The following is a 9,489-nucleotide window of genomic DNA, read 5'->3' on the forward strand; positions in this document are numbered from 1 at the left end:
CCCCACGCTATTCATGTGCCCGCAGACGCATTGTCTTGCGGTATTTTTGAGATTTCTCAGGCATAATTCCTTCACTAGCTCGGGCACACACACATGAAAAAAAAAAATCACCGCTTTGGAAGTCTACAGTTTGATAAAATAAATTTAGACGGATATTTCCCATCCGGCAACTTTTTCCGCTTGGTGCATTTCGGAGCGTGTGGACGTTTTGCTGCGGTCAGCGCACTGATGGCGCCTTTCTGTCCGTCCGTGCTTTTGTGTGTGTGTGTGTGTGTGTGTGTGTGTGTGTGTGTGTGTGTGTGTGCGTGCGTGCGTGCGTGCGTGTGTGTGTGTGTGTGTGTGTGTGTGTGTGGTGAAGTGGAGCAGGAGTAAACAACCAGTCGAGTTGAGGAAGCTTACAGCACAAATTGAACATATCATTTATTTGCCAAAATACATTTCTCTCAGAGGCTGTCGCCTGTCAACAGCGGCCTCTTCAGAAGAGCCAAATTGACGTTTTAATCCACCGAGCTTCTCAGTTCTGCGCACTGTCTGGTGGTCACTGTCCCACCGCACTTTGTTTTTTCCTCAATGTAGTTTCTCGACACGTGCCTCCCAGTCTGGCTCGTGTCCACCGGAGGGCGTATTCAGAGGAAGGTGATCCTCGTCGCGATTGGCCAACCGAGAACAGACGTCACTGCTCTACTCTACGTCACTCTGTGGGGACTTTTGGGGAACACTGCGCTTCAACCGACAGGGAAAATCTCAACTCTTCGTGAAAATCCTTGCTCACTATCCCGAGGTATCCCAAGGTGCATTTCTTGCTCGCTTGTTTATTTTTTTGCCTTGAGCATGGAGACGGACACGTGCGATGGCGTTGCTTCAGCGGTTTGCGACAAGGCGTTCTTCAATACTAGTAATTTAAAAACACCCATCAAGGATATTCATGGGGAAGGACGCAGTTGTTGCTGCGACGCGTCTTTTCTTTTTCTCTTTCCTCTGATCTCTCCTCTATCTGCACGCGGCAGCGGTGGTGGCTCGGCTCCAGCCAGTAGGCTTTCTCCCAGTCACAACAACATGTAGTAAGGCACGGCCGTTCTTGTGCGACTTACGTCCGAAGCATTTTGTCGCCCTTCGTGACCTGCGACGGCACCACAACTTCGAGGAAGAGGTGGAGAATCTAGTCTTCGGCTCTAATAATAAAGGTAAGAAACGAAGTCTATAACTGTTGCATGCACGCACGCAGTGATCAAAGCAATAAAGGGCCAAAGCGGGATGCAGTCGCGCGCTTAGATTACCGATTGAAAAGTTGCAGTTTATTGACTTTTCGAGTGCGCGCATTTTAAGTTTGTAAACACAAAGCGCGTTCTTTTTTTTTTATTTACGGGCTTACACTCACCTGGGGAAACTTGCACGTGGTTTTGTGCACGAAAACTTAGCGATGACATGCACGTTTTTAAAGGAACCATGAAGATTTCAATGGGCTTAGTCTAGTGCGACAGATCTGCAGAGGTAGCCTTTGCGGGCATTCGAGTGAAATGTGCAACGTAAGGTACTGTAACCTTTGAAAGCCATGACTTGTCATAGTCATTTTGCACTTATTTGTAATGTAAGGTATAGTTTGTACAAAGTTTAGGTAGTCATAGTTTTGACTCCTCGTAATTCTGAAGTGTAGCATGACTCAGCACTTTACTAGTAACATAAGGTGTGCAGAGTTTGTACAAAGTTGCGTATTCATGCCTTGCACTCATGACTCATCATTCTGCAACATAGCATGACTGTGCACTTTAATGCTTTGGCATTCTCGCTGGTAAGCAGTCTTATGTGTGTCTGCAGAATTTTTTTTTGGTGTCCTAGCTCCTCCATAAGCAAAGTGACAAGCAGTGCACTCTCTTTCATATTTAAAGTGGAAAAAAACTGCAGGAAAAAAACTGGTCCTTGGAGCAGACTCGCTGCTACAGGCCTTGCTTATGCTTTGTTGCAGGCACCTGCAATGTCTCGACAGGACACACAACATTGTCGCGGCATGCACCAGCTTAGCAGCGCTGAAGCCATGGCAATCGCAACACGCAGAAGTGTGTAGGAAGAATGCCCAGCATTGTTCTGCCTTTAGAAGTCAACAGCGCTGACCTGAATTTGTGGTCAAAGGACAGGGCCATGTAAAAGGTTGCTGTGCAGGAATGAGTTTTTGCAGGATGTAGTAAAATTGAAATACTTCCATGTAACAGTCCGTGTAATAACTTAACCTGAACTTAATAATTTTCTCCAAAAATTGTTCCCCATGCGCTATAGCAGGAAAAAACAGTGAGCGAATGACTGATAAATTTTTAACAATAAAAAAGCTGGGAAATGCAGTTCTGCACTGCAGGCAAAAGGCTAAAAATGTGAAGCTAAATCTGTGATTGTCATGCGCACTTGGCAGAGGCAGAGCGCCAGTAGTAGTGCGAGAGTACTGCATATGTGCCCACTCCATAGCACATGCATTTTTCATTAGTGTATGTAAAAAGTACAGACTTTAATTTGGCCTTGCTTTTCAAAAAATGAAAGTAGTGTGATACACAAAAAATTGACAGAGAAGTTTTGCCGAAATTTTATAAACGTGCAAAAGCAGAATTTCATGAACGTTGCCTTGTCTTGTTACTTTACTGTTGGCTTTCTAAGGATGCCTTATGCCGTTATTCATCTGCTATCATTGTGTACACGTTTTTATCAAAATGGAGCCCACCTTTGTTCACGCCTCAATTTTTAAAAATTTCATATTAGTCATGAGTTGTTGTTGTTGTGTTGGATTTATTGGCGCATAAGCTTTAGTCATGAGTGGTCATGGACTTAACATCATATGTTGGCATCGTGTCGTAACTATGTTACAATTCTGCTATGAGGCTGTGGTTGCTATGTCGCCGTTGCTATGCTCTTGGCACAAACCCACATACATCGCAGGATCTTGCTCGGGGTTTACCGTTCGGAATTGTGCTTTCACACTAATAATTAACTAAGACTATATGGAGTGCTTAGTTATGTTTACAATCTTTCCATTTCAGGATTTTGCGCCTGGAAAGACAGAGAAGAAAGCAAAACTTGCTGCCATTTTACAGCTTCTACAGGAAAGAAGGAATGTGCACCAAGGGTTTTTATACGCTACCTGCACTGCCACCGTTCCGGCTCGTACGAAGAGCTTCCTATAGAACAGTGCCAAAGGCAGGAAAAGGGGCAAGGAAGCTGCAAAATCGGCAAACACTGCTTTGCTACTCTAGAGGTCATGGAGAAAGAGGGCAAGGTATATGTATTGTTTCAAAAGAAACACTACGGACACTTCAATGAGGCCTGCCACCAAAGGCTGTCCCACGATGATGCCAGAGTGCTTGCAGGTTAGCCACTCCTCTTGTACAAAGCATTTGTGCATGCTGTGTTGATTGTACCGGAATGTGAAAACGTTTAGAAGCTACACTCCACCAACCTTTCATAAATGGGAGACGAAAGTGCAATAGAAATGTATTTTAGGGGGAAGATATTGCTCATTAACTCGAGTGATCATTTCAATGATTTTTATTATTCTGCGATGCATCTATGGCACAAAAGAGGTGGGACAACACGAAAATGCCTATTGTAAAGTGGGAGAAGGCATGTCCCACAAAACGAGGGGGCGGAAGAAGTTATAGTAAGGCACAGCTTAAGAACCCAGCGGCCAATGCCCCTCAAAGGAAGCCTGCCATCCAATGGCGTCGACCGATTCTCATGATGTCATGGTTAATCCTAGGGGGTAGCATTGTAGGAGGGTGGCAGGTGAAAGGGGATTAGTTATGGCTTTAACTGGATTAACTGATGAAAATCAGCTGACGCCATTGACTGGGGGGTCTTCTTTAAGGGCCATCTGCCACTTCGTTCTCGAGTTGTATCTGACTGTAGTGCAATTCACTTGAGCCTACTTGGTCGCATCGAAGGGTGAAAAACAATTGATCCACGGCACATCGCATGCACAGCACAGTCTGTATGAACTTCATGCCGTTTAGTTTAGAAATGCTTTGTGGAAGGGGTCCAGTCTTTCGAACTGAACATAATTAGGAATGTCATCTAGCACTGAACTACTCCAATGTCTGTTCTTTTGTTTTTCTGCTGGTTTCATTGACTATCCTAGGTCTGTCGCTCAATTGGCTGACGTTGAAACTTCATCCGTAAGAAGTCGGCTTGAGCTCCATGAAACGTGTCTTGAATGACTGACAGTTGCACTTGATGCTAGCCTCTTTTTTTTGGCTGCCTGTCAAAAGCGTAGGCATTTTGTTGCTGATCAATGCAACGCCACCAGTCTAATGGTTGTATAAGGGCCATGTTTTTTCTCATAAGATAGATCGTCTGCAGTGAACTTTCATTAATTAGAATTATTTGGCTGTTTTGGCACTTCATCAGTAATGCTCACAGGAACGGCTGTGGTTTGAGTGTTCAGCTACTAAGCTGGAGTACCCGGGTTAGAACCCGGCTGCGGCAGCTGAGTTTCGATGGAGGCAAGAGGTGCCCACGTGCTGCGCAGTGTCAGTGCCCAAAGATCCCCAGGCGGTCGAAATTATTACGGAGCCCTCCACTACAGCACCTCTTTCTCTCTTGCTTCTTTCACTCCTTCTTTCCTTCAAGGCATGGTTGAGGCAGTTACTGCACCATTTCCTTTCCTCAAAAACCACTAATATAAAACACAAGCCTGCACAAGAGTTGAAATCGCAAAAAAAGGAAACGAGCAAGCAGCATTTATATTTCAGTTTATGTATGACTGGCATGCCCTCCAATTGTCTCTGACTTAGCAGCAGTCATTTAGGTGTTGAAACTGAAACAGCATGAGAAAAATATTCACTTAGAAATTACTCACCTGGCGTAAGTGAATTCTACATTGTGACTCGTGTACACTATTGTCTTGTGCAAAAGTCCAAAGAAACAAAGATCGCGTTCAAAAATTTGGTGTCCCTACTCCTTTAACGGTTGCTGTCAGGCGAATTGGTGCATTTTTTGAATATGCAGAATGAAATGGGACAGGATGAGAAGCACACGTCCTTATTCTTTTCTTGTCCACATTTTCAGTGCTGTTATATTCTGCATTTATAACACGCTGTATATAACTTCCCTGTTTTGCATTGCAGTATGCAAGTTTAAACACTCAAGCTCATAAAAATAAAGTCCATCTGCCTTTGAAACAACCATTTTGTCGTGTGCTTTGCAGTGCCACAAAAGTGAAATGAAAGTAAGATGAACTGTGTGTCACCTGTGAAAAGGAACAAAGTGCAAGACGAAGGAATCCGACCAGAAGTATTTGTCACTTTATTACATGACTGCAGGCAGATGAACCACCAGAGATGTTAACAGTTTTTTTCTGTACCATTTTCAGGCCGGTTAGCAGAAGGAGTGCCAGAAAAAACCATTGTGCACAACATCCGAGCAGGTACAAGTGGATCAAGCCCACGGATGCAACTTGTGACCACTAAGGACCTCCGTAACATTGCAGATAAGTTTAGGATTGGCAAAACAGAGCAGAGAGATGCAGACAATTTTAAGAGTGTTGAATTATGGGTCGAAGAAAGGAGGGAAGAAAATGAGTCGCCACTGTTGTATTACAGGAAGAAGGGTGACCCCAACAGTCATGATGGTGACTTTGAGCGAGCATTAATGACGTTCCCACAACGAGAGCTCCTTTATGAATTGGGGGCAGCGAAACTGTGCATTGACTCCACCCATGGCATAAATAAGTACTAATTCCAACTGACAACCCTGCTTACAATTTCTCAAGATGCCTTTGGTATCCCGTGTGCCTACTTGATTTCAAAAAGGGTGAACACGGGCACTGTGGTGAGGTTTTTCGAGGCCATCAAAGAAAAAACACAATACCATGTCAGGCATTTATGTCTGATGATGCCCCTGTTTATGGCAGTGCATGGGAGCAGGTGATGGGTCCCTTGAGGAGTCGACTGCTTTGCAGCTGGCAGGTGCTACACAACTGGAGCACGCACCTGAATACAGTCACAAACAAGGACTGCAGGAGTACAACAAGGGACACGCTGCACACTCTGATGAAGTGGACAGATGAGACTGACTCTCAACAGTTGCTCCCTGCACTTCTTGGTATCCACTCCAAAGAGCATCAGCTTAATTGCCTTTGGCTTCGTCAGAAATTTTGAGAAAACATACGCAATGAGGGCATGTCAGTGGGCTTACTGCTATAGGCAGTACATTGGATTAACAAAAAATAATCACTTGGAGTCAATGCACAAGGCACTGAAGTACTCTCACTTTGGTGGCTAGGTAAATGGGTGATTGAATACATTAATCAAAGTACTCTTCAATTTCACATCCGAAAAACTTTACAACAGGTGTCAAAGGAGGAGCAGACCACCGCAAATCTGCCCTATTTAGGAAGCGTAAAGTGGGGATTGAGCTTTCTAAGTCCAGTACTGAGAGAGTGGGAGATGGCCAGTGGCATGTAAAGTCACAAAGTTTGGTGAACTTCAAGCACACAGTGGAAAGAACTAGCAAATCATGCATTGGCTGCGAGCTTCATAGTGAGCAGTGCGAGGCTTGCCACAACATGTACACATGTACGTGTTGACCATGCAACGCATGTGCACATGTGCAAGCACATGCATGCTGTTGCTATAATGGAGCTACACTCGTGCCAGATGCACAGCAGCCAGAAAGTAGCATCTGACTGTGCTGGCGTTTGTAGGCCCTGCCAGCTGAAGATGGCAGATTTCAGGTGAGGGATTAGGATTATGTTATGAGCTAGTTGGCAGGCTATTCTGACAAAGTGCTTTAGCATAGCAAGCTCAAGACACAGCAGGGAAGAGGAGTGCCATTTGCTAATTTTCTTGAAGCCCACATGGTCATGAGAAAGGTGCGCCATCATATCCCATATCAAGCAGCACCATTGAGGGTGCACTACAGGCCTCTGGTATTTCTTTTCTAGTCATTCCTTTTTCCCGAAACTTTCCTCCTAGGAATGGAGAACTCATCCCGCCACGGCGCCTCAGTGGCTCTGGCATTCTTAGACTGCTTACCCGAAGGCTGTGGGTTTGATCCGGCCATGGCGGCCACATTTCAGTGGAGGCAAAATACAAAGATGGCCATGTGCTGTGCAAAGTCAGCGTGCATTAAAGGGCCCCAGGTGGCGTAAATTAATCCAGAGACCTCCATTATGGTGTCCCTCATAGCCCATGTGTCGCTCCCGAATGTTAAACCCGACAATTAAGAAATTGAGATATTTCAGGCCCCTCATTCCCTACTCAGAATCTGCTTGTGTGAGTACGCCCTCTCTGGCACTGCTCAACAGAGAACTTCTGACAATTGGCAAACATTTTTCATCTTTGGGAAATTAGTGCACTCATTTTCTTGTTCATACCTGCCTTGCATTCACTATAATTTTATTTCTTCGTCATCCCTGCTTGATTTCATTTTGTATGCATGTGATGCACTCAGAGAGGCATGCGCTCTTCAATAAAATTAGTATGAAGTGTCGCTCCATGCTGCATTCCTCTTTGTTGCGTCGTGCTGTCACAGTGCACCGCCCTTTTAGGACATCTTGAGAAAAACAGCGCTTGCAGACAAAGGACCAGAACAAGAAGGACACACAAAAAAAAAACAGCGCAGTTGTGTGTCCTTCTTGTTTCCTTTGTCTGCAAGCGCTGCTTTTCTCAAGATGTACCCCAACCAACTCGCCCAGCAACACACCTTGCCTTTTAGGACAGTTGACAATATGTGGTTCTACAGTTCTGCAATGCATATGAGAAAAAGTATTCTTGACAAAAGGCTAAGCCGTAGCTGTCATCTTGCACACTGAAAGCTGCAGCGCAAACTACTATTCATCTTATTTTGCAAAGAGAATACTGCTGCAACAGAAAAACAGTATTACTCATTTTTCAGAGCATTGCTGGTGCAATTTGTGACACGAACTTATATTGCCATGGTAGAAACAGCCGTGAATAGCCTTCCCTAACATGATAAAGCACTTCATAAATGAACTTGCTTGGCTCTTACACAGTGTCTCTCCACCAGCCTTCCAAGCAATCAGCCTTCTGTTGTGTGATGGGAACACTGTGCCAATTTTGTTGCCTAGAAATTCTAAAATGCCCCTATTTGTCGAGAAGGCAGCTTAGATGAAACATATAGTGCCCAGTTAATGTCATTTCCTTTTTACTCATTATTAATGAAAAATGCTTCAAAACCCAACTGCAATGAAATTATAATTTGGCTAGAATGCCTGTTAATGTGCTGGGTGTGTCATAAAACTAATTGCAACAAAGTTTCATACTTCTCAGAAAACTGACTCTGTTGCTACAAGTGTTTAAAAAGCTGTGTAGTAGACAACGTGGCATGTCCATATAGGCAGATACGGATACCCGAGTGTCATACGGCCTCATGTCTGGCCCATTGGGAATGAACAGATTAAGGACAGTGTAGAGTGAAAGGCTAGGGGCTAAAATGTGGCTTGGCAGTCATGGGTATGGTGCTGTGGCAAAGTTCTTAGGAATTTGTTTCAATCCTGCAGATGCTGATTTCTGTTTCCATTCCAGGTTTCTGTACACCATATTTACTTAAATAATGGATGCATTTGCATAATAAATGCTTTCCCTACATCAATCATCAAAATCTGGGGAAAGTTCAACTGACCACACCATGGTTTACACCATGTAATAAATGCACCAAACTTACCATTCTAATTTTTTCCCACAAGAAACTGCATCCATGATGCAAGTAACTGCGGTATTACAGGTTACAGAATGAAGCACTGTCAGCCGTATTATGTGGCCGCAAGACTGCCTGGCGCCATGTGAAGAGGAATGCTCCCAAGGCTCATCACATCACATTTACTCCAGTATCCAGATATGGCACCCATTTCATCCTGCACGTCACATTCACCTCGGGCTGGTGATAGCCTGCCAGCTAGATTAAGAATGTCGCAAATAAAATGTCTACCTAACTGAAAACTGCGGTTGTATATATCGGAGATTTTTATTGACTTGTGGCAGTCTACCTGGACAGGTTATGGTAATGCAAGGCAGCCCATTATGCACAGCATATGAGTGCATAGGCGCCACAACTTCGCATCTTTTCTAAGGGTTCATGTTTTGCACTATTGGGTGTGACCCGACCCATCTCTCCACAATCCTCGCGTAATTAATAATAAAGTGCTCCTAATCCTTTTTTGACAGCCAAAATGTATTTTCCTAGGCATATTGGCAATCTGCAATTTGTATTTCTCCACAGATTTGGTACTTCTGAGAAGTTGGACGGTCATTTTTATAAATGATATATTTTTAATAAGCTAGCAGATACTATTCTTGATTTAAACATTTGCAGGCATATATACGCTGCCATTGTTTGCCTTGATAAATACCGTGTCCATTGTGTAATCATAGTACAAACACGTTAATTGATTCTAAAGGATGTTAATGCTGCTTAATTATGCCGTACAAGCCCAGCTGTGGCTTTGGAAAGCTGCCCTTCCTTGGACTCTGACATTAAATACAACTTGTACGT

General features: G+C 44.1%; 1 long non-coding RNA gene across 2 annotated transcripts; it reads left to right on the forward strand.

Annotated features, from left to right (window-relative positions):
* Positions 1-660: 660 nt before the first annotated feature.
* LOC149350188 (uncharacterized) lies at positions 661-8,936 on the forward strand. Of its 2 annotated transcripts, XR_016290265.1 has the most exons (4): positions 661-1,184; positions 3,021-3,347; positions 5,183-5,268; positions 5,348-8,936. It is a non-coding gene; the product is annotated as an uncharacterized LOC149350188 (long non-coding RNA). The 2 variants fall into 2 exon arrangements; XR_016290264.1 differs by lacking the exon at positions 5,183-5,268.
* Positions 8,937-9,489: the final 553 nt, after the last annotated feature.

This window comes from Amblyomma mixtum, chromosome 3, assembly GCF_055824585.1.
Source record: "Amblyomma mixtum isolate Tamu chromosome 3, ASM5582458v1, whole genome shotgun sequence".
Taxonomy (NCBI): domain Eukaryota; kingdom Metazoa; phylum Arthropoda; class Arachnida; order Ixodida; family Ixodidae; genus Amblyomma; species Amblyomma mixtum.